This window comes from Lepisosteus oculatus, chromosome 7, assembly GCF_040954835.1.
Source record: "Lepisosteus oculatus isolate fLepOcu1 chromosome 7, fLepOcu1.hap2, whole genome shotgun sequence".
NCBI lineage: Eukaryota > Metazoa > Chordata > Actinopteri > Semionotiformes > Lepisosteidae > Lepisosteus > Lepisosteus oculatus.
The window spans coordinates 9733552-9758752 of record NC_090702.1 but is presented as its reverse complement, the minus strand read 5'-3'; the positions used below and the strand labels follow the sequence as shown (position 1 = coordinate 9758752).

Genomic DNA, 25201 nt, shown 5'->3' with positions numbered 1-25201 from the left:
AATTTGCCTGTATTTTGCACCATCCATCTTCCTTTCTATCCTGACAAGTGCCCCATTCCCAGCTGAAGAGAAACACCCCGACAACAGGATGCTGCCACCACTGTGCTTTTCTGTAGGAATGGTGTTCTTTGGATATTAAGATGTACTGGGTTTTCACTAGATGTACAGTACCGTTATGCATTCCAGCCAAAAAGTTAGATTTTGGTCTCATCTGACCACAGCATCTTTAATGTGCTTTTTAGCCAAATATAAACAGACTTGATGTGACCTTTTTTAAGTAGTGGCTTTTTTCTTGCCACCCTCCCATACAGACCAGATTTGTGGAGAGCTTGTGATATTGTTGTTACATGCACACAATGACCAGTCTTTGCCATAAAGACCTGTAGCTCGTTCAAAGTTGCCATCGGCCTCTTGGTAGCCTCTCTGATCAGTCTCCTTCTTGTTCGGTCATCAAGTTTGTAGGGACAAAGGCAAGGTCTGGGTGGTGCCATACGCCTTCCACTTCTTAATGATGGTCTGTGCATTTTCAACAACAAAAGGTACACATTTTAAAAGAGGGTGGTGACTTTCTATACCCACTGTACAGTATGTTTAGCAGTGTCGGGTTTTATATTTTTAAGACATTATGTCATGTGTGACAGATATACTGTAAGACTCATGATTTTACATTTATACATTCTATAAGTTGGCTTAGACTGGAGAAGAGATGCATCTCTGACAATCTGTGACAATATTGCAAGCTCGCGGTGACTTGACAAGCCACAGGGGTAACTGCTGTGCTGTGAACCAAGCCCCTGCAGCCCTGGCAATGTTTTACCCCTGTTGTTCTGCAATTTACAGAGTCTCAGTCCGCTAACAATATATCTCAGAGATTCAATCCACTGATATCTGGACTTTGCATCCAATTTTTTGATTAGGTGCATCTGCCAGTTGAGCCACTTACTAACTTGCAAGGTGACCTCTTTTGCAAGATAACACAAAAGAAATAAGATTTGAATGCATTTGTGGTTAAATCTTCCCACATTGTTTGAATAACATGCAATGAGATGTGGATTTTTTTTCTTGTCAGAAGCTCCTAGGAGTATTTCCGGTTCAATGCTACTGTCGATCAACCATCTTTACATGAGCCAAATCTGTGCACCTTGAAACATGGGATTTTTTTCATTTCAGAATTATGCTTGTCAGTAAACATGGATAATGGGTGATTACATCACTTTAAAGAAGTCAAAAAGAGTGGTTGAACATGTACAGGTAATAGCAGATTTGGCAAAGGGAAGACCTGAGTACAAGACTTAAATATGTAGATGAGCAGAAGTGTGTGAGAATCTAATCTTCCTACGTTCCTTCCTAATGTCTGTCATAAACTCCATAAAATATTTGCAAATGTGTAAGATGATAAGGAAGCCCTTTCTTTTTTAATTCTGAGATGATTAAAATAATATGTACATAGAATACAGCATAGAAGGATGAGGATAATGGAAGGAGAATTACCCTGGTGATATGGAGAACATTCTCATAAATTGTAATGGGAGAATACAATGCAATGTATGCCATTGCTGGCTTTCAACACAGCTCCATTGAACACATTCAGAGGCATTTCCCAAAACACAGCTGGAAGTGTTTCCTAGTTGCACTCATCAGTGTGCCAAGTCATGCCTGGCCCTTCTGCTGATTAATATTCTGAAGAGAAGATATTTTATTTAGGTCATATCCAATTGAATTGAATTGAAATGTGAAAATTACTGAGTTTTCCATGAGCCAAAGGTACAAGCATGAAAAGGTTTTTCTTTCCATTTAACAGATATACAGTAAGCACTTGGCAGAGTGTTACTCTTGAGGTAATGCACACAGAATCCATGTAGAGTGTCAGTTGTACTGTAGGTTCTGGTTCTTCCTGCATTTGACTTTAAAAATGCAAAAATACAACTGATAAAAATAAATAATAAATAGAATGATTGATCAGTTCAGTCCCCATCAGCTTCCACCAAAATACTTCAGTGATCCACCTTATCTTGATTTTTGTCATGTCCACATATTTGTTTTCTAAACACTTTACAAAAGCCAGAATTATAAATCTTCAGGGAGTTCAGAAGCTGAAATTGAAACTCAGAAAATGAAATTGAGATTAAAATATTGTGGCTCCTTTCTTTTGTCATGACTCAGTTTGTCATGACTAGTTGCTCAGCTAAACGAAATACCTGTATAGATCTAAAAAGTCAAGGTAGAGTAAGTACCAACTATCTAGGGTCATAAGGGCCAAATTTCCCAGAAGCCAGTTAACCTACCTCTATGTTTTTGGACTGTGGGAGGAAACAGGATCACTCAGAGGAAGCCCACACAAACATAGAGAGAACATACAGGTTCCGCATAGATAGCACCCCAGTCCTCAGTTGAACCCAGGGCCTCAGGCTTGACAGATAACAATACTAATCACTGTGCGACCAGGCCACACAAGAACCAACTGATGGGGAAAAAACATTATGAAAATGTAGTCATGATTAAGATTAAGATTAAGATTACTGTATGAATGATATGAAGAAGCTGAAGAGATAATGAAGCGATGAGGCAGAGTTTCAGAGAAGTCTAATCGAATAAAGCAGATGCATAAAAAGTACAAAAGATATGTTGCTTGAAGTGTAAAACAGATTTATACATGGGAATCTAGAAACCAAAGTCCTCAAATTCTTTCAGAATGTAAATAAGAAAAATACAAGGTAAGAAAGCACTTTGTAGAAAAGAAATTTAAAAGTTTAAAATACAAAAAAAGTTCAAAAAAGAAAAAGACCAAGAGATAAAATATCCTGTATTTTGCGCATTAGATTTCACATACCTCTTAGGATATTTTAAAGTGTTATGTTTGAAGTGTTTGAATCTGTTACTGTATGTTAGTTATTGTTAATGTTACCACATTTCATTGAGAATAGTTCTGTAGTTTTTTGGTATATTTAAGTTTATTTCTTTATCTTTATTTCTTATTTCTTTTTGTTGTAACACACCTAGTATGTACAGTATGTAGTGTGTACGTTTGGACCTTGGCTTCAAACCAGTGTCACATTTATGCCCTCAAGTGCCTTCTCAGAATGTGACAGGTCTCACAGTGTAAGATGAAACTGTTACCGTATTGACACTTCCCAGAACTATTGAGATTGTTCAGACCCACTGTAGCAAAGAATCTATATATATTTATCATGTCATTGGCACAAATAGATTCAAAGTGTGAACCCGAACTGTAGCTCTCTCCTGATATCATCATATCATCATAAGCATCCAATGATGCTTAACATTAAAATTGCATTACAAAGTGAGCAATCTTATTAATACTTTAGATTAAAAATGTCTTTATATTATACAGAATCTAACAGATGATAAAACAATAACCATCTGTAGAACTGCTCCAGTGTCGTCTCTTGTTGGGTTTTAACTTAACCTCAAACTTTAACTGCATAACTCACATACAGAACTCTTTTTTTCTCTGAGTATTTCTTTGAATTTGTGTCGTTTTTTTTAATTTTAAAAGGTATGTATTTTACAGCAGTTACATTTGAAATCCTCTTCAAGGATAAGCATCATTTTTCTTGTTGATACTGAAGATATACACTGTAATTGGAAAGATATTATCTGGAACCTTGTGTATGAGACACTGTGCATCTTCCACTAGTCTATTTATTGTGAATTTTGTACCACATTTCACAAAACCCAAAAAGCCAAAGGAACTTTGCAGTAAGACAAAAACAATTGATGCAACAGACACACTCTCCATACTCATGATTTACCATTGTAATAACATAAGATCAGACACAAATGAGAGAATGCCATGTCTTAGAAAACTTGGATCTTTATACTATAGCTCATAAAAGCATAGAAATGATAATATCGCATCCATCATTCCCTCACATGTTCTTTTCTTCTTTTTTTATTTTCTACAATACCCCTTTGATATTTTGTATTTTATTTTTTTTCACACTGTGTCAATGATCTTTTAATATGCAACTGTATCTACTTTGAGAGGAATATTTGCAACTTAATCTCAGTAAGGTTAATCTGAATTAGCCATGAAGTGTCACTCTACCTTTTCCTGTGAAGGCTGGCTTGTGATTGGCTATGTTGCTTCTAGAGCACTATTTTAAAAGATATCTATTCAAAAAGACTGGCAGAAGAATAAAAAGAGAAGGAAAAGTGAACCAATGAGAAAACATATATAAAGATACTAGGAACAAGTAAATGTTTATTCCGTGCTGAAAAGAGAAGAAAAGAAACACAACGTTTCGGCTGTGGAGCATTTTTTTTGGTGTGAAATTCCCAAAGAAGGCTTTCTTCCCGAAGAAAAAGGCTCAATTTCCATAGAAGGCTCACACCCCAAGAAGGCTCCACAGCCAAAACATTGTGTTTTCTCTCTTCTCTTTTCAGCATGGAATAAACCTTTACTTGTTCCTTTGAAGCCTACTCATGCTGATGCAACTACCTACATGAACTACTTAAAAAGATATTAACCTTTTATTGGGACTGTGGCAATACTTTTTAAGTGACACAGTTGTTTCACTCAAAAATAATTGCAGGTTTTTACACTTTGAGTGTTTACTAATTTGTGTAAACTCTGATGCATTGTGATTTGCAGTAAGACTGGTGACTGTTACTGATCTAATGCAATTTCCACCTCCTATAATATAGACTGAGGCAAGTTGCTACAGTATACATTTTCACAATTAACATACCAAATTGTATTAGATAAAATGTGTTAATTAGACTATGGTTGTAGAGAGCTAAATCGCTGACGCATTATAATGTGCTACACAATAACTCACATCCTGCAAAGCAATAGATTTATAGACTCTTCTTTGTAGTGCACAACTGAAAAGGAGAAATAAAACATTTTTTAAAAATTAGTATAATTTGGCATGTTCCGCTATTTTATTAAACTTGTTCTATGAGGACAATGTAAGGACAGAAAAACTCCTAGTAATGAATTACATATAGTGCTATTTTTTACCAAGGGTTTTTAAAGGAAAATATGAAGTGATGGTGCCTCACTCCACCCTATTATGTCAACACTGTTATGTGTCTGTCACCCAGCAAAATACAGTAATTTCTGTATGGCTGAAATTGTTCAAAAATATTAATTGTAAAAAAAGCATAATTATTTTATAACATATTGTATGTATTCATTAGAAAGGTACTGTATAAACACAATTATTTTGAATACAATCAGAAATGTTTTAAATACATGATCATTTATGCTGAAAGGTCTCTGTTTCCCATTACTGCAATGTACTGTATACACATTTGTTACCATTTATTGAGAAGTTTTCTCAGCCTAAGTTATATAAATGCTAAATCAGCTGAAATTTAAATAAATCAATTCTCATCAGTATATTAATGCCAAAATAAAATGAGGAAGAAAAAATGAATGCAATCAATCATGGACTAAAATTAAAAGGGTAGAAATAGCTTACTTTACCATCATAAACCTTGAGGTTGTGACATTAGCTACTCTTAGTAATTTGAGTCAATAATTTTCCTCACCTGATGCAACCATAAACACAGTATGACTGTGCTTAAGGACACCTTTGAGCTGTTGTAAAGTCCCTATTTTTTCTTTCACTGCATACATATCAAGATTCCATTACACTCAAGTGCTCATGGTCATCAAAAGTAAAGCAAGTATGCTGAAACCCCACATTTAAGCAGGTTGTTATCTGCTCACTTTGTCCTAATGAAAATGTAACATTTATTGACATCTTGAATATTCATGTGGCATTAAATACATTGGAGTATAAGGAATGAATTGGTGCTATATCCTTATTCTTAAATAGTATGAGATTCATTTTATAAGTCTTTGCATACAGTACAGTATGTATGACTAGTGTAAAAAATAAAAATTATGATAGTGAAAAAACTAATGGCACATACCACAGCCATTAAAAGTGGATGTTTGAAACAAGTGCCAAGGTATGAGCATTTATTCATAAGGGTGCAGAAGTGCACCTTTTCAGTAGTTTTGTCAAAATGACAAGATGAGCCAATGAATATAAAGGGATGGCATATTAACTAATTTGGCATAAACCTGCCAGTTTGAGGAAATGATAACTATGGTTGAAGATTAGCACTGTCACACCCTCCCAGAAGGAAAACCAAAACACAATTGCAGATTTTAAGCACTGATCTAAAAAAAGACTTTGTTTGGCTGCAGTTTTGCAGGAACTGAGCAAAACATGCAAATTGCATGGATTTGCATATAATGCAGGACTGAGCTTGTTTGATTGGGCAGATTCGGATCTGCTGTGTTTCTGGGGAACACTGATAAAGAATTAAGTCAGAGAGACGCATATATGGTAGTGTATAATGTGGGTAATAGAATGCAAGTCTGCAAAAAGGTGGCAGCACTAGCAGTTAGCATCCCTAACAGGAGCTGCTAGCTTGTGCTTGGAACTCTGAGGTGGGCAGCAGAAGCAGCTGTGACAACCTGGACGCAGATGTAGAAACAGAACTACCCCTTCCTATATTTTAGTAGGTAGAATAGATGAAGGCTTATTCCAAAGAGAACCCCCAAAAAGGTTCATGTATGGAAACTTTATGAGTGGGAAGAGTTGCAAGCAACTCTCAAGTGAGATCTGTTAAATGAGGATGCCTGGATCCAGTGCAGGTAGACACCATGCACTTACACCCATGGGGAGGAATGGGCAACAGCAACTGAGCAGTTCCTGCAGGGATAGTATAAGAAAAAGCTAGGGAAAAGGAAGAGGAAAACACGATATGGTGCTATAGGTGCAGTGAGTTGGATGATCAATCATAAAAGGAGAGAAAAGAGGTAAGGAGGAAGAGCAGAGCACGTAGAACTACGAAAGGTAAAAAAGGAAGGTAAAAGGGGAGAAAAAATGGCTGGAGATGTTCAGGGGTTCTGTCTGATGACATCTGGAGAACTGAAAGAAAAGTGCAGAGAGCTTGGCAGCAGCAGAGCCATTTGTTTTCATTTGAAAGTTTGAGGTTTTGGAAACTGACTCTGGTCCTGGTTTAAGGTAGACAAATGTGATAAAGTCCCAGAAATGCTGATTACAAAACATGGCCATCTGCAATACAATGAAAGACAGAGTGCTTCCAGTGCCGTGTGCAACCATGGAGCATTTATGTGTAGGGAAAGAGAAGTGTGACAGTAGAAATTGACTTCCTCCTCAACGTTTGTTAAATAAACTCCTTTTTATTCTAGATGGGGAATTTTGATCAGACTTTTAAAGTTGTCTAAAGAAGTGTCTTACCACATGATGTTTTATGTAGTGTACAGTACTTGGTAATAGTAATTGTTTTGCTCATATTTCCCCCCTTTTATGGTGCAAATAAATATACAACTAGAACAGTTTTATTTTTTCCCTAACTTTCAGAACAAACTACAGTATGTGATGTTTTTAATGGAAAAATCACATTTAATCATTTTTAATCCATGCATTAAGTATGGGATCTTATAAAAGGAAAGGGTTTCTTAAAAGAAAATGCAATGTGAAACAGCAAATAGAAAAAAATAACTTTCATAGGAGCAAACTCTTTCCCTTGTGGTTACTGGTACAGGTATATGTTAAAGGTACCCTGAGTACCACACTTTTTTATGCACAGATTTTTTTTTTCAATTTATAGGTTTTTTAATTGTGAATTAGAAATTTATGAAAAATAAAAAACTGAAATATCTTGCAGCAATTATGGTTTTGAGTCTTCTTGGGTATGTCTTTATCAGATTTGTACATCAGGATTTGGGTTTTGGGACAATTCTGCCTTGCAATCAATCAAGTACTGTTGAGCTTCAATTTTCAAGTTCTTCCACAGATTCCATTCCATATTTTCAATTAGATTCATGTCTGGGCTTTTGCTGGGTCACTGAAAGACATTCACCTTCTTGTTTTGAAGTCACTCTAGTGTAGCTTTGGCAGTGTGCTTCAAATCATTATCCTGTTGAAACATGAATCCTCACACGAGTCTAAGATATTTTTACTGACTGAAACAGTTTATCTTTAAGGATCTGCCTGTATTTGGCTCCATTCAGTATTTGACTGTATTTGACTTGCGCCTCAGTCCCTGCTGCTGAAAAGTTATGAAAGTTTTTAAAGATGGATTTATTTACCATTTATGTATCTTAGTATGTTTTTAAATATGTTTTTAACTTTTATGTTTAAATAACTTTTAACCCACTAATTTATTAGATTTCTATTCTATTTATTGCATAATGTAGCACATTTTTGTAACTCAAAATGTTGATAGTAGCATATTCTGAACCTGAAAAAAAAACATCATATTTTTGGAACTACACTGCAACCTCCCTCTTAATTTTGCCTGTTTGCAAATGATGAAAAGAAAAGTCTAAAAAGCATTAGTGTTGACATTTGAGTGCCAGCTACCAGTGTACTGTACATCTAAATGCTGAGACAGCCAAAAGGATTGGAAAATTGACTATTGCATCAGAAGCTGGTGTCTGCCTGTCTGGTAACCCAGTCAAGTGCAATGCACAACGAATGCAAAACAGATAGCTGTCGTTTTCCTGTAGATAACATTCATGAAAAAATCCTATTGGTTGGTACATCATGTTATAGAAGAGAACTGCATAGAAGGTCATATTTATGACAAGCAAAAAGTTAGTGCAGACTGGATATATTAAGTAATACATGGAACAAAAGTATAAAATATTAATGAGATTTGCATGGCAAGATGGACGTTTCTTGCAAACATTGTAACCTGTTACTATGACATTGTTGACATATGACATTATGCAACTGCTGAAGAGTCACTGAAAACGGGGTGTCAGTGTGATGTCCCAGACTGTGACAGCATGGAAAGGGGCAGTAACTTTCTCTGGGTAAAGTTATCAGGAACCCCCTGGTAACACACTCTTGTCCTTTGCTTCTAGAACACTAATAATGGGAGGTGAAAGACCTTTAACAATTGACTAATAAAATTCATTTGCACAGTCTATCCTCCTCCAAATAACAGAAATTGCAGAGAGGTTTAAAATAAAATGGCTGATTACTAAATAATTAAAATTATGTTTCCATATTGTCTAAACCTACTGTATACAGCAGGGTTTCATCATATGCAAGGATTGGGTGTTTAAAACCTAGGTTAGGTGTTTTTATAAGGAATAACCCATGGGTTTTAGTGAGTAATACTTAAGAATGAATTAAACCAACACCTAAAATTACACAAAGTAAAGTTAAAAGTAAAAAATACACATTTTTCTTTAGTTAAGTTGTGGTATATCTGAGACTATATTTCCCGGCACAGGTGACTTAATGAGCGTGAATTTAAAAAAACTATATCGTGGTTACTAACAATGACACTTCAAATATTATTACATAAGAATGGTTACAAACAAGACATCTAGATAGAAATTCATAGTCTTCATTAAATATGTGTTAGGGGTTTCAAATGTAAATGTTATGGACTTTTGTCTGTAGACTCAAGATTTGAAATTCCCCTTTCACTTTAAATTACAAGTACAAACAGATCTCAAACAAAACGTGAGTGAAGAACAGGTGTCCACAAGCCAAGCCGATGTTTTCTAATACCTGCTGCCCATGTTTGGGGCAGGCTATCCTGGAATGCAGTACTCCTAGAAAATTCAAGACATTATTCTATATCCAAAAATGAGAAACAAAAGGTGAAGACACAAACACAGTTCTTATGTCTGCTGTCCCATGACCTGTTTCTTTTTTTGTTTTACTATTGACTTGTTCCTTTTTACAAACAGTTTAAATGCATGCTAGGTTGACAACTCATCTTATAAATGGAACGTTAAGTGTTGCTTGGAGTCAAGGAGTTGTTTTGAATTATACTTTTCAACGTATCCACTTATACTATCTAATAAAATATTGCTGAAGAAGATATTTGAAGATAGGAAGGCAGATTGTTGAAGTGTATCTGCAAGAAGACTTCTGGAACTATTAACAGACTGTATCTCTCAAATTCCGTTTCTGCTTGTAGTAGCAGATTTGCTTCTTTGAGGATGTACAATCTACACATTACAGTAATGCAAAGATCTAAAAAATTCGAATAAAAAATTGCTTACTCTGTCACATATTGTAAACCATTTTAAGAGAGTGGATTAACAAAGTGTTATTCATATTTTAAAACAAAAACAAATGATTAAGAAATCCTAAATCTTCTCCTAATCCTAAATTTTGCAAAACCCTGTTGCCTATTTAGGATAACATTGCATGGTTTCACTGAACAGAAGTTCAGGTGGAGGTCAAATGCTAATATCACACTCCTGTTTCCCTGTGCATGAACACTCAATGGCTAAACATATCTTTCAGGCTGAACACCACACCACCATGCATTCTCTCGAGCACCCCTCCCTCCATCCCAACATCAGTGTTGCAGCAATTCTCCATAGTTCATATGTTCTAAGTAAGAGCAGAGGATGCAATGTTTATCCTTGCCCAGCTCTATGATTTCCTCAGTCAGGCAAGTTAAAACCAAAGTAAAAATGCTATCTCTTTATTCATCAGCTTATTTAATCATTATTAGAATGTTTCCAAACAACTGGAAAGCTAACATTTCAGATCTTTCCGCCTTTGAGGTTCTTTATAAAGAAGTGACATTCCTACCATTTATTGTGTAGGTTAGACCAACTTAGTCAAACCATATAGAACATGGTAAAACTGACAAATGACATCACATTTTTGTACATGGATAACAATAGGCTCAGCAATTTCTTTCATAAAAGAATATAACTGTACCTTCAACTTAGTGTTTGTGTAGACTGTGCTATCCATAATATTGGTTCTCAAGGGCTACAGAAGCTTTCTAGTTACTTTTGAAACCATCAACAGCTTAGATCTTGTGAAAACTGTTACTGTACATCAGTTCACTTAATCATTTCCCAGAAAAAAAATCTTACATGTCCTGTTTTTAATTATATTTCATTTTAAGACACACTGTATAGTTGACAATTTAGCTTAAATCCTGTTTTACATAAAATAAGCTAAAGATCTGATGTGGTAAAACAAGTTCAAAGGGCTCAACCTAAACATGGCACTTGCTGTAGTTTTTAATCACTACATGGATTCTCGGACTAAACCATTTTGCTAAGAGAAAAAAGTTAATTGTCACTAAAAACTGCATAGAAAAATAAATAAAATATGTAAATTGTATATGTATTCACCCCCTGAGCCAAATCTTGAAACCTATGGCAACAATTACTGTACAGCTGTGAGTCTTTTTGATAAATCTGTACCTGCTTTGCATACCAGGTTGATGCAATAACCATCCATTCTTTGCCCTTGTTATTTGCCATTTTTGCTTGGGGATTGTTGATGGACAGCAATTTTGAAATCTGAAGTTTGAATCCAATTTTGTAATGGATAAAAGTCAGGATTTTGACTTGAGTCACTCAGGGACATTAATTTTCTTCCTGTTAAATCACTCCGTTTGAGCTTTGGTCTTGTGCCAAACGCTCTTAAGAACATAAGAAAGTTAGCTGGTGAAAGAAGGTCATCCCGTCCATCAAGCTTGTTTGTGTTGCTATTCGCTAATTAAGTCAAGCCTTCTCTTAAAAGACGCCAGGGTATCAGCTTCAAAAACATGACTGGAGACCTTGTTTCATATTTCCTCAAACCCTTGTATAAAGACTGAGGAAATGTTCCTCTTGTTCTCAGTTTCAAGTGCATTGAAGCATATAAATGCCTTATGAACTGGAACTTGTGAATATTGTATTTTTTAAACAAAAGAAAATATGTTTTGTTTACATAGACTGAGCCTTAAATTGCAATGAAAATCTGTGATTCAAAGTAAAATTTGACTCATAAAATAGCAGAGTTTAGCAAAACTGCAACATACTGTATAGACAACTTAGTAGCATTGAAGAAATATTAAAGGAAGAAAAGCCTAAATATACATACAGTAGGTATTTTTCTGCACAAAGTCACCTCGTAGGCATAGCTGTTAATTAGTTACACACAACTTTTGTCAAAATTATTGACAATTGGGATACAGACTAAACTGACAGCCCCATGTCCATCTTTTACCCAGAATGTCCCCTAGCAGCAGTATCATCTGTATGAAGAATAGGGCGAAGAGGGCACTCAGCTGGCTGGCAGCCAAGGCCTCTCACACAGACTGTTTAGCACAGTTTATCAAAATTGCCATGGCGTGAAATCTGTAGATTAAACTGACTCACACTCAGAGGCAGGATGAATACAAAACCTGTTCAGGGCTTGTGTTTCTCTGTCATAAAACACTTGAAGTTACAATATTGTTGTTTTTTTCCATTAATACTTCACATTCACATTTTTGCTGCCTTATATTCTGAAAAATTCTCATCAGTTTTTTTTGGATCAGTGCATTTAATTCTCCTAAGTTACCTTGAACGTGAATTGCTGTAGCTATTGGAATATTGTTTCTTTTAGCATTATTCTCATAAAAATATACAGCAGACACATTTAAACCAGCCAGCTGTTACATACTTTTTAACTATTTTGCATTTCGTTTAAAATAATTAGAATTCGACATCATCCTGTTCTCTTTAAGTCCCACCTTTTTTTCTGTATTGAAGGAAACCATCAGTGATCCCACTAGTGAGTCAATAAAGTAATTGGTTTCATAAAATGTAAAAGGCTAGTGTCACAATACAGCACCTAGTTAAGGTGTTTATAAACTTTACATTTTAAAGTGAAGTTTGCAGGATTGAATATATATACATTCAAAAATGATCCATGACATTTCTTGGGACTGCATTTAGAATGATATTAATAAACCATACATGTTATAAGGAATACATTTAATGTTTATGATTATGGTGTTTAAGAGAAAGCAGTTGCAGAGAATTATGGGGATTATAGTCACTACACTACGTGAGATATAATCAAAGCACTTGGATCTAAACATACTACCAATTCAGTTTTATTAAGCTAAAACTTAACAGTTGATCATACTTCTCTAAACAATTGCCCAGCCAGTATTAGACTCATGTTAGATTTAAAGCTTATCATGCTTCTTAAGGTTCAAAGTCTCATATTGTTTAGATTAAGCCATTTTATAATGTGATTTCCTTATCAGATTGTTGGTGTAAATGGAAGAAATAAAATCTGAAAAATGATTAAATCTAGATAGACAGAAATATAGTAGTGGTGCTTTGCTGTGCTTTAGATTTAATTCTTAAAGTTAGCTGTTGTCCTGTCAGATTTATTTATGTGCTGGGTCTCCTCTGCCTATTCTTCAATCCATTTACAATCATCACCAAATAGTAGGTTAACAGTTAAATAACCAGAGGTAGGTTATAGTAACAAAAATGCCATTTTCTTTGAGATGAACTGTATAATGTTAAGATGTACTGTATAATGGGAAACAACACTCTTAGATGATAGATTCTGTGAATGATTTATAAACATTGATGTTTTAAATAAAATAGCATTGGACATGCAGGGAAATCTTAAAATAGTTGTTGAAATAGTACTATTAAAAAGTCTAGTGCTGTAATGCTTCATATATTGTGCTTTGCACAGATATTATCCCCTTCCAATGATATATAATTTTGTTGAATTACAAGTGCTGTTTGCTTTACAGCCACAGTGTGCCAGAACAGAATGATGAAGCCAGTTCAGAGATTGGGATTATTATGATGCCACGATTGGTAAAGGCCAATAGGAAATTTGGTCAAGATGCCAGGGTTACACCCCTACTCTTTTTAAGAAATGCCCAGGGATTTTTTTTTATTACCATAGAGAGTCACGATGTTGGTTTTATATCTCATCTGAAGGATAGCGCCTTTATAGAGTATAGCGTCCCCAACACTGTACTGGGTTATTAGGACCCACACAAACTGCAGGGTGAGCGCTCCCTGCTGGATCCCCTAGCACCTCTTCCAGCAGCAACCTTAGTTTTTCCCAGGAGGTCTCCCATCCAGATATTGACCAGGCTCACACCTGCTTACAGTAGCTAGCTGTGAGTTGCAGGGTGATATGGGTGACGTATGCATGCCAACATAATTAATGTTTTTCAAAAGTAATTTTGTCACATAATTAAATATTGCAGTCATATAATGAAATATGGGAATTTAGGCTCAGATCCCTTATTAGTAGTAAAATATATAAGTAGAAACAGGTGCCATGTAATTTTCCATGTGCAATACAAGTCACTAGAAATCTACAGCTGCTGGCTGTCTTAGTCTTTATACAGGGGATCTGGTATTTGTTCTAGAGATTACAAGAGTATATTCTAAAAAGAATGGATAAGGTCATGATTATGTGCAAGATTAATAATATGTCACTCCATGAGACAATTCCAGTGATAGCGTATATTCTAATGATACACTGGTATTCTTACCACCTGTCCTCATTGTTCATCTTATTTTTGTTCTGTTAGGACAAGACATGTCCCCTACTCGGAATACAAATGTTTAGGATGCCATGAATTAAACTGAATACTGTATATCTAAAAAATGAATATATAAAAGTATCAACATTGTGCTTTCCACTGTATATTAAAACTCCTTCACTTCTTTGAAAAATACAACCTTTGTTGTGCCTTTAAATAACTTGTCTCCATGTTGGCATTCCAATTTGTAAGTCAAGATTGTAAGTTAATTTATAATTGATAATAGTGCCATATTAATATTAGTTCCATTAACAGTTACAGGGATTGTAGGAATATTTCTTTATAAATATGGATATACAGTATACAGTAATTATTAATTTGTCATGTGTATATGTACTGTATACAGTACATAATTATATAGTCCCATATTCAGTCCCATATTTCTACTAGATTTATATTCCAATGATGCAGAAGACTTTAGTCTGTAGTGCAATCTGCAATGTGACTTTAACATCACAAAACCTACCCAGAACCCAAATGGTACAACAATAGAAGCAAACTTTATTAGTGCAAGAAGAGTAGTGAGTAATTTCAATGTTTCATTGCATCTCTTCAATATGCTTTAAAAACTAACACATCCGTCAAAGGATTATGTTTCATTTAACAAAATGCTAGTGCTGAGTCTGTAATTTATGAAGCTGGTTAAAACAACATTTCTCATGTGGCTAATCTGTTTTAGAAATAAACATAGCAATTTCTATCATTGACTAAATATCCCCAGTTTAGGATCCTAAATCTATTGGGACATACCCTGAGATTTATGTAAATTTTATAAAGCAAAGCTTCAGTGTTTAATATACAGCATACATAATTTATGTCAGTAGCATGTGCTCATAGCATACAGTAGTGTTCTGCCTAGAAATGAAAGGTAATTGAAGACTGCCCTGACTTCAGACTCAATATTTCCATTTTTGACCTAGTTTGAGCTTCTTTTTGTTTGCTATCTATGTTTATATTTTTTTAAAAGATTTCTAGTGACTTGTGTTGCACATGGAAAATTACATGGTACCTGTTTCTACCTACAATATATATTTTACTATTTACACTGTATGTGTCACGGGAAGATCACCTCTAATGGTAAGAGTGCCCCCTGGGGGAGGGATGCCAACCGTGACAATATGGGATCCAATGAGCCCAAATTGCCATATTTCATTATATGAGTGCAATATTTCATTATGTGACAACATTAATTATTCCTTACAGTAGGAGGCTTATATGCATATAATAATAATAATAATAATTAATAATTGCTTACACTTATATAGCACTTTTCTGGACACTCCACTCAAAGCGCTTTACAGGTAATGGGGACTCCCCTTCACCACCACCAATGTGCAGCATCCACCTGGATGATGCGACGGCAGCCATAGTGTGCCAGAACGCTCACCACACATCAGCTATTAGTGGGGAGGAGAGGAGATTAATGAAGCCAATTCATAGATGGGGATTATTAGGAGGTCACAATAAGTAAAGGCCAATGGGAAATTTAACCAGGACACCAGGGCAACGCCCTACTCTTTTCAAGAAACACCCTGGGATTGTTTAATCTCTGTGGTGAGAGTGATGACCTTGGATTTACATCTCATCCGAAGGACGGTGCCTTAATACAGTATAGTGTCCACCTAACTATATTGGGGCGTTAGGACCCACACATACCATAGGGTGAGGGCTCCCTGTTGGCCCCTCTAACACCTCTTCCAGCAGCAACCTTAGTTTTTCCCAGGAGGTCTTCCACCCAGGAACAGACCAAGCTTAGAGTTGCTTAGCTTCAGTGGGTTGCAGAGTGATATTGCCGTTGTCTGTTATGGTAAGATGCTCAGATCTTTAATGATGTCTGTCAGTATCCTGAAAAGATTTACAGCATGATTTTACAGCACAGATAACATATAAATTAACCACCTACTGTAGAAGCCAAGTAATCAAGCTATTCCAGCAGCAATTCTTTCATCCCTACCCTTGTACATAAAAAAAGACACTGATCTTTTTCAGTTTGGAAAATGTTTTTTTTTGCTTCTCAATAATGACTTCCAGGATGAATGTCTTGAATCAATCACTATAACACACAAGGAAAGCAATTCAAATTTAATCAGCCCAAAATAGAAATTTTAGATTCTATTCTATATTTTATTCATTTTACACACCAAATACTGTCAACTACTGCAACATATTGAAGAACACATATTGAGGCCATGAATGGTAAGGGCCAATGGGAAATTTGGCCAGGACGCCGGGGTTACACCCCTACTCTTTTCGAGAAACGCCCTGGGATTTTTAAGAGAGTCAGGACCTCGGTTTTACGTCTCATCCGAAGGACGGCGCCTGTTTACAGTATAGTGTCCCCGTCACTATAGTGGGGCATTAGGACCCACATAGACCACAGGGTGAGCGTCCCCTGCTGGCCCCACTAACACCTCTTCCAATAGCAACCTTAGTTTTTCCCAGGAGGTTTCCCATCCAGGTACTGACCAGGCTCAGTGGGTTGCCAGTTGTGAGTTGTAGAGTGATATCCAAGCTGGCATACAGCAGCCATATCACCCTGCAACTCATAGCTAGCGACCCACTGAACCTACGCAGGTGTGAGCCTGGTCTGTACCTGGATGGGAGACCTCCTGGGGAAAAACAAAGGTGCTGCTGGAAGATACCTTACATATTCCACATAAAAAGAAATTTAAAACTGCTGCAAATCCATACATCTTGTTACTAGGAAAATGATAAAATATTTTTGAAGCAGGAACACTGACTTATGAAGTCACATGACACACTAAAATTATAAAGAGACATGACATACTCTAGGTAAAGTCGTTACAATGATAACGATTTTTCATCAACAGAGCATCCCTCTTATAGAGCTTGGGCAGACATGTGTCGCATGTCTGAACTGATCCCAAAAACGTTCAATGTTGCTCAAGTTTGGCAAGCGTCCATGGCATGGCAACTGTTATGTTATGTCGCAAGAAAGTAATTTTAATGAGCAGCTGGAATGTTGTCACATCAGAGTGAACCAAAAGCAAATTAATTTATAGGAATTCGTTAATGTAGTGAGGTACAGTATAGTTAGGTTGAAAATATCTCTACAAGTGGAGTTCTGTAACAGACACTTCAGCTCAAACTATCAGACATAGATCTCACCATCATTTGGTTTATTGTTCAGAACAATTATTTTATTGTTATGCATGTTTTTTCCACACTGTGATGTCTATCAGGGTGGTCTACACAAAACCTTGCTAAAGAGGCAGTGGTACAGTAAGTGGTACAGTAAGTCCTGCTGTGGTACCATCAACCATACCAATGGCACAAAGTGTTGTTCTCTTTATAATCAGGATATAATTATTTCTTCCATTGCTTTTCATTCTTCATTTTTTACCAGGCTTTGCATTATTTGGTCTCTTTAACTTAAGAGGTGATAATGCAGGTCACTCAAGTGTACCACAGTAATAATCAAATTAAAAATTATGCCAAAAACAACTAATAATAAGTTTATTTTGATGCTCTGTATACTTTTGATTAAATTTGGATCTGCAACTGCAGAGATCTTTATTAAATACAGAATAATAAATAGAATTTTTAAAGTGTTCCTCTTGAAATATGAATTATCTGTGGAGATAAGGTCTTTCAGGTCTTTTCAATGGTACAAAAGTTATTTATTTGGATTTTGTACCCATTGCCTGTGTTGGCTTTTCTCAAAGTGAAGAGGTAGTTAAGAGGATATTAAGTGGGATTTCCAGCAGAGTGAGTTGCGTGTGAATCATGTAGTGATAATGTGACACAGCAAGATAAAAACAGACCCATTTTTCGTTTGCAGTATGTGTCTCACAGGAGCACAAAGGTCGGTTAGTGATCGATATGAGGAGCTACAACTGAAAGAAATAAGCGTGCAGTGTCAGAAATTAGATTAATGACACCCTTGCTTATTGGTCACCTTTCCATCCACATATAGTGTAAAAATAACAAATTGTAAGTACTGGGCAATTAGACACTAAAAATGATTACATAATTTTTGGAATTAAAGATACCCTAGTGGTAAAATTAATGGATGCTTGGATACCCAAACACAACAACAATATAGGACCAGATATAAGTAAAATAAGTGTCATTTTCACACTACATTTTTAATAGAAATGTACAGTTTTGTTTTCATTATTTTTTATGTTTTTTAATCCAATAATGTAAAACAAGTATACAAATCAATTATCACAAAGCCACTCAGTCTTGTTAAACGTTTTGACAACTTCAGTAGAACTGAATTATAGGGCACTGTCAGGGGATGAAAAATGGAACAGATGCTGCCCACGTTATAATAATAGGTCAAAACAAACAAAAATGTTATATAAGACTGATATTATATTTTGCCCATAATGACATTTACATGTAAATGTTATAATTTAATAACAAATGTTATAATTAAATAATAATTTTTAGAATGGTGGATTTTGAGCTCCGATTTATTTAGCAAACATCACAAACCATAAATAAAATATGATACATATATACATGCATATTTTTTATTTTGTCAGTGAATTACAGTAATCTTTAGTTCAGTTCACATGCAGTTCTTCTGTTTTTCCAGTCCTTTTCAAGTATAATCTTGCCTTGCTTGTTGAAGGGGTTTCTTACATAAGACAGACAGTTTGTGTCAGGAGAACACATTTGGAAAGATGCTATAAATGACTCTGACAAATATTTCAACAGCTACTTGGTATCAACAGATACCTTGACTTGGACCAGGACTGTTTTCTCTGTCTTAATCCCACCACTATCTACAACATTGTCAACCATGTCTACCAATTAATGCAATTGAGGACCACATACTCATGTTTGATTAAATTAATTTCTACTTCGTACACAATACCACTCACAAAACCCAACTCGGTTTTAAACATCCATTACAATTTAAAAAAAAGAGAAATGTAAAAAGCCTATCAAAAACAAAAAAAAAACTTTCAATTACTTTAGTTCAAGTTACTATATCTAAAAAGAATGTTGATAACTGTTCCTTCTGCTCTGCATTCTACAATGCTACATTAGTGCTTTTACAGGCTTTACTGAAATGCAGCACATGTGTTAATTTACAGGAGTTTAAGTTGTTTGATTGTTACTGATAAATTGAGAAAGTCGATTCCTAAATCTGGGCTATCAGTACATCCTTTGCAAATTAAAAGGTTATGAGTACTATATCTAATATCTAATTACCTGGTCCCAGGTGCTTAGATCAGTAGATCAAATTTCTCTCCCACCCGCAGCAGAAACAAAATGTTCCATATGTGCACAAATTATGATAAGTCCCACACACTCTTCGGGGCTCTACTGTATTGACTCTCAGACGTCTTGTGTTTCAGATACTAAGTGCCAGTACTGTACAGCTTCTAAGGATTTTTTTTGGTTGGGATATGATTTTACCTATTAAGTAATAGTCATTGAATGTCATTTTCATTAATTTGTAGGACTGGGTTCAATAAGTACTGTAGTTTATATTTAGATTAAGGTATTTAGAGAGACAGGAGCACCAACACAAGTATATGCTGATTTCATGTTTGATCATTATGACTTTAGCCTGCACAATATGCTTAGATCACTTTTTAGTCCTCAGGATCAATTCATTTTTCAGTTTGCTTTCCTATCATGTTAATGGATACTATTATGAGGACCAGTGTTGAAACTGGCAGTGGCTTTAGCTGTCTGTCTTCTCATCAAGCAGTGTGTTGCGATGAGTTAGACAGGGCTCTCTCAGCCCCTGATAACACTGTGACATCTATGACTTCCCATTTTATGCAGGCATGTGGTACTGTCAGTGTGAGAAACACCAATCCTCCAATCAGCACTGAACCTCTTGTACTGTACTGCATAGTCTATGATGTGTTAAAAGTATGGCTCAAAAGCTGGCTGCTAAAATTTTTCTGCCTAAACTTCCTCATTCACCATTTCCCCTCCCACCATGTGCACACAACCATGAGCCGAAACGAGAATAAGGTGGATTAATCGAAAAAAAGTGATTCTGATATTTTTTTAAAAGAAACAAATCCAGTAGGTCACTATTCATTTAGAGCTTGGCATAAATGTTGTTTATTAATAAGCCAGCAGCCATATCATCCTGCAAATCATAACTGGCAACCCACTGAAGCTAAGCAGGTGTGAGCCTGGTCAGTACCAGGGAAAAACTAAATGTACTGCTGGAAGAGGTGTTAGTGGGGGCAGCAGGGGGTCCTCACCCTGAAGTCTGTATGGGTCCTAATGGCCCACTATAGTGACGGGGACACTATACTGTAAAAAGGCACCGTCCTTCGGATGAGATGAAAACTGAGGTCCTGACTTTCTGTGGTCTTTAAAAATCCCAGGACGTTTCTCTATAAGAGTAGGGGTGCAACCCCAGTGTCCTGGCCAAATTTCCCATTGGCCCTATCTAATCATTGCCTCCTAATAATCCCCATCTATGAACTGGCTTCATTACTCTGTCCTCTTCCCCACTGATAGCTGATGTGTGGTGAGTGTTCTGATGCACTATGGCTGCCGTCACATCATCCACGTGAATGCTGCACATTGGTGGTGGTGGAGGGGAGTCCCCATTATCTGCGCTTTGAGTGGAGTGTCCAGAATGCAATTATTATAAATATGTAAATTATGAAAATGTTAATAATAATAATGTTTCTTTATTAGCCCTATACAATTTCTTGCATTAGGAATGTGTCTTTTTGCATACCCCAGCTTTTTCTCCATGGAGACAGACACAGAGACAGGGAGAGAAGCTTGGGGTCAGAGTGCAGGGTCTGCCATTGTACAGTGCCCCTGGAGCAGTTAGGGTTAAGGGCCTTGCTCAGGGGCCCAATGGAGTAGGATTCCTCTGCTGGCTGCAGGATTTGAACTGGCAACCTTCCAGTCACAGGCGCAGATCCTTAGCCACAGAGCCACCGCTCCGCCCCTATAAAATAAAAAATTGTTATAAAATTGAATCCTTTTTTTCTGAAAAGACAGGCAAGGAACAACAAAGGGTGATAGTTTAGACTGTTACTGTAATGCAAGCCTACATTCTGCATTCTAAATCATGTATTGCAGGTTGAAAATAACATATATCTAACTAGAACACTCTCAGCTGCTCTCCCTGCTTCAATGATCAGTCAAGAGCATTTTAAATTGAAGTCAAGAAAGGCTGCATTAAGATGAAGAAAAATTCAGTGGATTAAAAAATTAAGTTGAGAAAAAGGCTTTATCTTTTTTCCATTTTAGCTACAGTATCTCTCTGTATCATAATGAGTGCTACAGCATTCCTTACACAGAAAGAGCACATCAGCATTATCCACTCCGCAAAGAGAATTGTGTGGAGTGGGTAACAGTCTGATGTCAGTGACAGTGATGGTACACAGATCTTCAGAATTAAGATTGAGCATTGTTTCTTGTAAACAGCTTTAGAACAGAGCCTCTCCATAATTGTGAAGGCTTCAGTTTCACATATATTCAATAAGTCTAAATCACATTTAAGTCTAAAGAACCTCGCAAGTAACTGTGCGTGTAATTCATGAAGAGCAAGAGAAATATTCATATTAAGACATTTCTGTATCTCCAAATATAAGATGTAAATGGTACAGTTCATATTGTTAAGTGTTTATGTAGACCATCAAAATTTCTTCTGCAATGATATGAATATACATCTCATTGTATAAATACAATTTTTATAACACACACAGGAAAAGGTCCCTTGCCTGTTAAATGAGGTTAGAAACTTAAGAAATAGCTTTTAGGAAGATATATAAATCCTAGAAATAAAACAGACAATAAGAAATGAAATACATTTTAGCATTTTAAGTTGAAATACTGAACAGATTTTCAGTAAATTATCAATTTTTTTAGAGCTGCAGTATGGTGTAGAGGTCATTGCTGCTCCCTCACAGTTTTTCGGTCCTGGGTTCCTGACTGGGGTGTCTTTTGTATAGATTTTATGTTTACTTCCTATTTCTGTTTGGGTTTCCTTCCAGTGCCAGTTTCCTTCCATTGTCCCAAAACCTGCTGCCCAGGTAAATGCCATCTCTAAATTATCCTCTGTGGGCATGGTGTGTCAATTTATGTAGGTGAGTGCCTGGTAATGTAACACCACCACATTCATGGTGTAGCTCCACATTACATTTTGTGTTCACCCAGTTAGATAGTGGCTGGCAACCTCTAAGGCATGGTTTTCCATGTCTTCTCCTGGTGAACTGGTGTGTTTGAAGTTTTTCATTCCAACTCGTCTCTTAATCACCTAAAGCAGTTTATTACTGTCTATATTGAACTTATTTGTGGTGGTCTCTTTTAAAGAGAAAAACTGAATACACATTGGTCCCATGTGTACTAAAAATGCACTAAAGAGAAATACAATAATACTGCAATTGAAATACACTACAGAAATAAAACTGAAATAAAAAAAGCAAGAGCAAAGCGGTGGATAAGATAAGCAGGGAGACCAGTTAAAAGTTAGTTACAGTGGTCATGTGCGGATAGGACCAGTGCACACACCACAGACTAAGTGGAGTAATTAATAAGGAACAGGTGAATTCAGTGCTGGATTTTGGACTTAAGGTGTGTTCCACAATGGTGGTCTCACCATTTGCTGTTTCAAAATTAAAAATAAAATGGATCAAAACTGTCACCCAGTGTCAAGACACAGCAGAAGAGAGTCAGCTTTGTTATAACACTTTATGTATCAATGGGCACAGTCTGGATTGGGAATAGTAAAACCTGAAGGCTTGTCTTTTGCTCAGATCACTTATCCCATATACAGTACATAGTATTCTATATAAAATGACATATGCTCATTTATGCTAATTAAAATTAATTAAAAAAAAATATGGCTACATATTATTCACAGTATAATATTTTATTATTATGGAGTCATTATTATTCCCAAGAGACAATTTATTAGAAATACAGCTTGCATATTGGGTGGGATCAAACCCAGACCTCCTGCATGAAAGGCAAGAATTTTGCAACTTAGCACTTGTCACTCTGGGTTCCATGAGCATGACAAAACTTTCCCTATATAATCACAACAAGTGACTGACTGAGTTAAAGAAGTTGAAGAATAATGAAGAATACTATTTTGTACTTTATTTTTTATTTTCACCTACCACTACCGGCTATATAAATACATTATATTCGTGTTAATAAAATAATATTGTTAATAAATTTTGAAAACATGATTATATTTTGGTTAATTTTGTTTCTAGATACCAAAATGTTCATTTACAGTAGTTACATTATTTCAAATTAAACTGATTTTAAAAAGTAGACAGAAATACAATACAATACAGAGCAGTCTAATGCAAGAGTTTTCAATCTAATAGATCTACAGTAAGCTCGATTCAGAGCATGTAATCCCCTTTTAGAAAATGTACAGCCATGTAAAATGGTAGTTAGGCTATGTATTTTATATGTTTATATACAATATGTTATGTTTTCAAGAACTATGATTATGAGACTAACAAAAACATTGAATGAAACTACTGTAAGGTTTCAGTAACATCTAACATAATTCAAGTGCCACTTATGGATCTTCTCTTGAGGGCTGAATTCAGCATGTTAAACAGAATGATAGCATACCACAGTGCTCTTTCTGCTAATGTGAATTTTGATGGCATTCTAGGTGCCTGCTTCTGTAGTAATAGTAGAAATCAAAACAGATTGGAGGCGTTTAAGGCTTTAAAGCAAACAAAGCTAACTAAGATGGAGGTTTGAAAGGAATCTAATTTCACCTGTGGAATTGGTTGTTGTTGTTTTTTTTGTAGAGTCAAGCTAACACCTCTGAGGTTCTGTTATTTCTTCAGGAGACATTCAGTCTTTGATACACAATCTGTTCCTAGGCTAAGAAACTAATGGGAACAAAAAGACAGCTGCTAGAACACATATGCAGTTTTAGTAATGTGAAGACTGTCCTCCTTGCAAATGGCATATACTGTAATAAAAAATATTTCAATGTAAAGTTTGTCCTTCAGAGGTTGGATTCAAATGCAACCAGCCCTTTGGGGATAAGCACTAATAAACTTAGTATATTATCATTGGTTAAAAAAGGCACTTGACAGTTACAGTAATAGTGTTGTATCCAGTATCCAGACATTGGGGAGGTTTCTTGGATATCTATGTATCCTAGAGTGCTCCATACTGACACTGCTAATGTGGTTAAACAATACAACTCAAGGTTAAAATAATTATCCAGAAAGGAATAAGCAAACAATGTGACTGCAGGTTAATGCTGTTTGGACTATGTAGTAAGTTTTTCACATTCAGGATTCCCATCCATGCTCATCTTTATGTACCTTTGAGTAGTTAGTATTCCTTTTAAAACATTCAGCCCTTGGACTGACAAATGGCTATGTTTTATATTATACAAATATAATTCATATTTATTTATACTTTATTTAAGGATGTCCCTTCCAAAGCCAGCTCTCACTACCAAACAGTTCTTCTTGTTAGACTTACTGTATCATAGTACAAGTGTCTCAAAACAGAACATTCTCACTTTGATTACTTTGATTATTGTTTTCATCAGTTATAAAGTGATAAAAGGAATATAACTGTCTTATAGATGTATTAACATTTCAACACAGTTTGTTCTGGGAAGACACTTGTTTAATAAGAAAAGGTAGTTTAAAATGAATCATAACTGTGCTTAATTTGTACATTAGATACAGTATATGAGGAATATATATACTGTATGAGGAAAGGAACAGATTCGGTAGGCTCTGTGTGGAATCGGCCACTCCCTTGGAATTGAGAAGGTTAAGAGCAACCAGAAGGAAAAAGGTTTTTCAGACTTTGTCTGGGCTCCTGTATAAGAGGGAAGGAGAATGAGAGCTCTGGAGGCAGTTGTCATTTGCTATGAGTTAGGCTT

General features: G+C 35.8%; 1 protein-coding gene across 2 annotated transcripts in view; it reads left to right on the top strand.

Moving 5' to 3' along the window:
- chrm2a (cholinergic receptor, muscarinic 2a) overlaps nt 1–25201 on the top strand; it is a 191354-nt gene that overhangs the window by 119251 nt on the left and 46902 nt on the right. Inside the window, exon 2 of one of the 2 annotated variants that reach the window (XM_015353107.2) lies at nt 22314–22352. The exons of the other annotated variant lie outside the window; for it this stretch is intronic. The gene's annotated coding sequence lies outside the window, so the exon portion shown is untranslated. The remainder of the gene's footprint in view (nt 1–22313; nt 22353–25201) is intronic. 2 annotated transcript variants of the gene reach the window in all.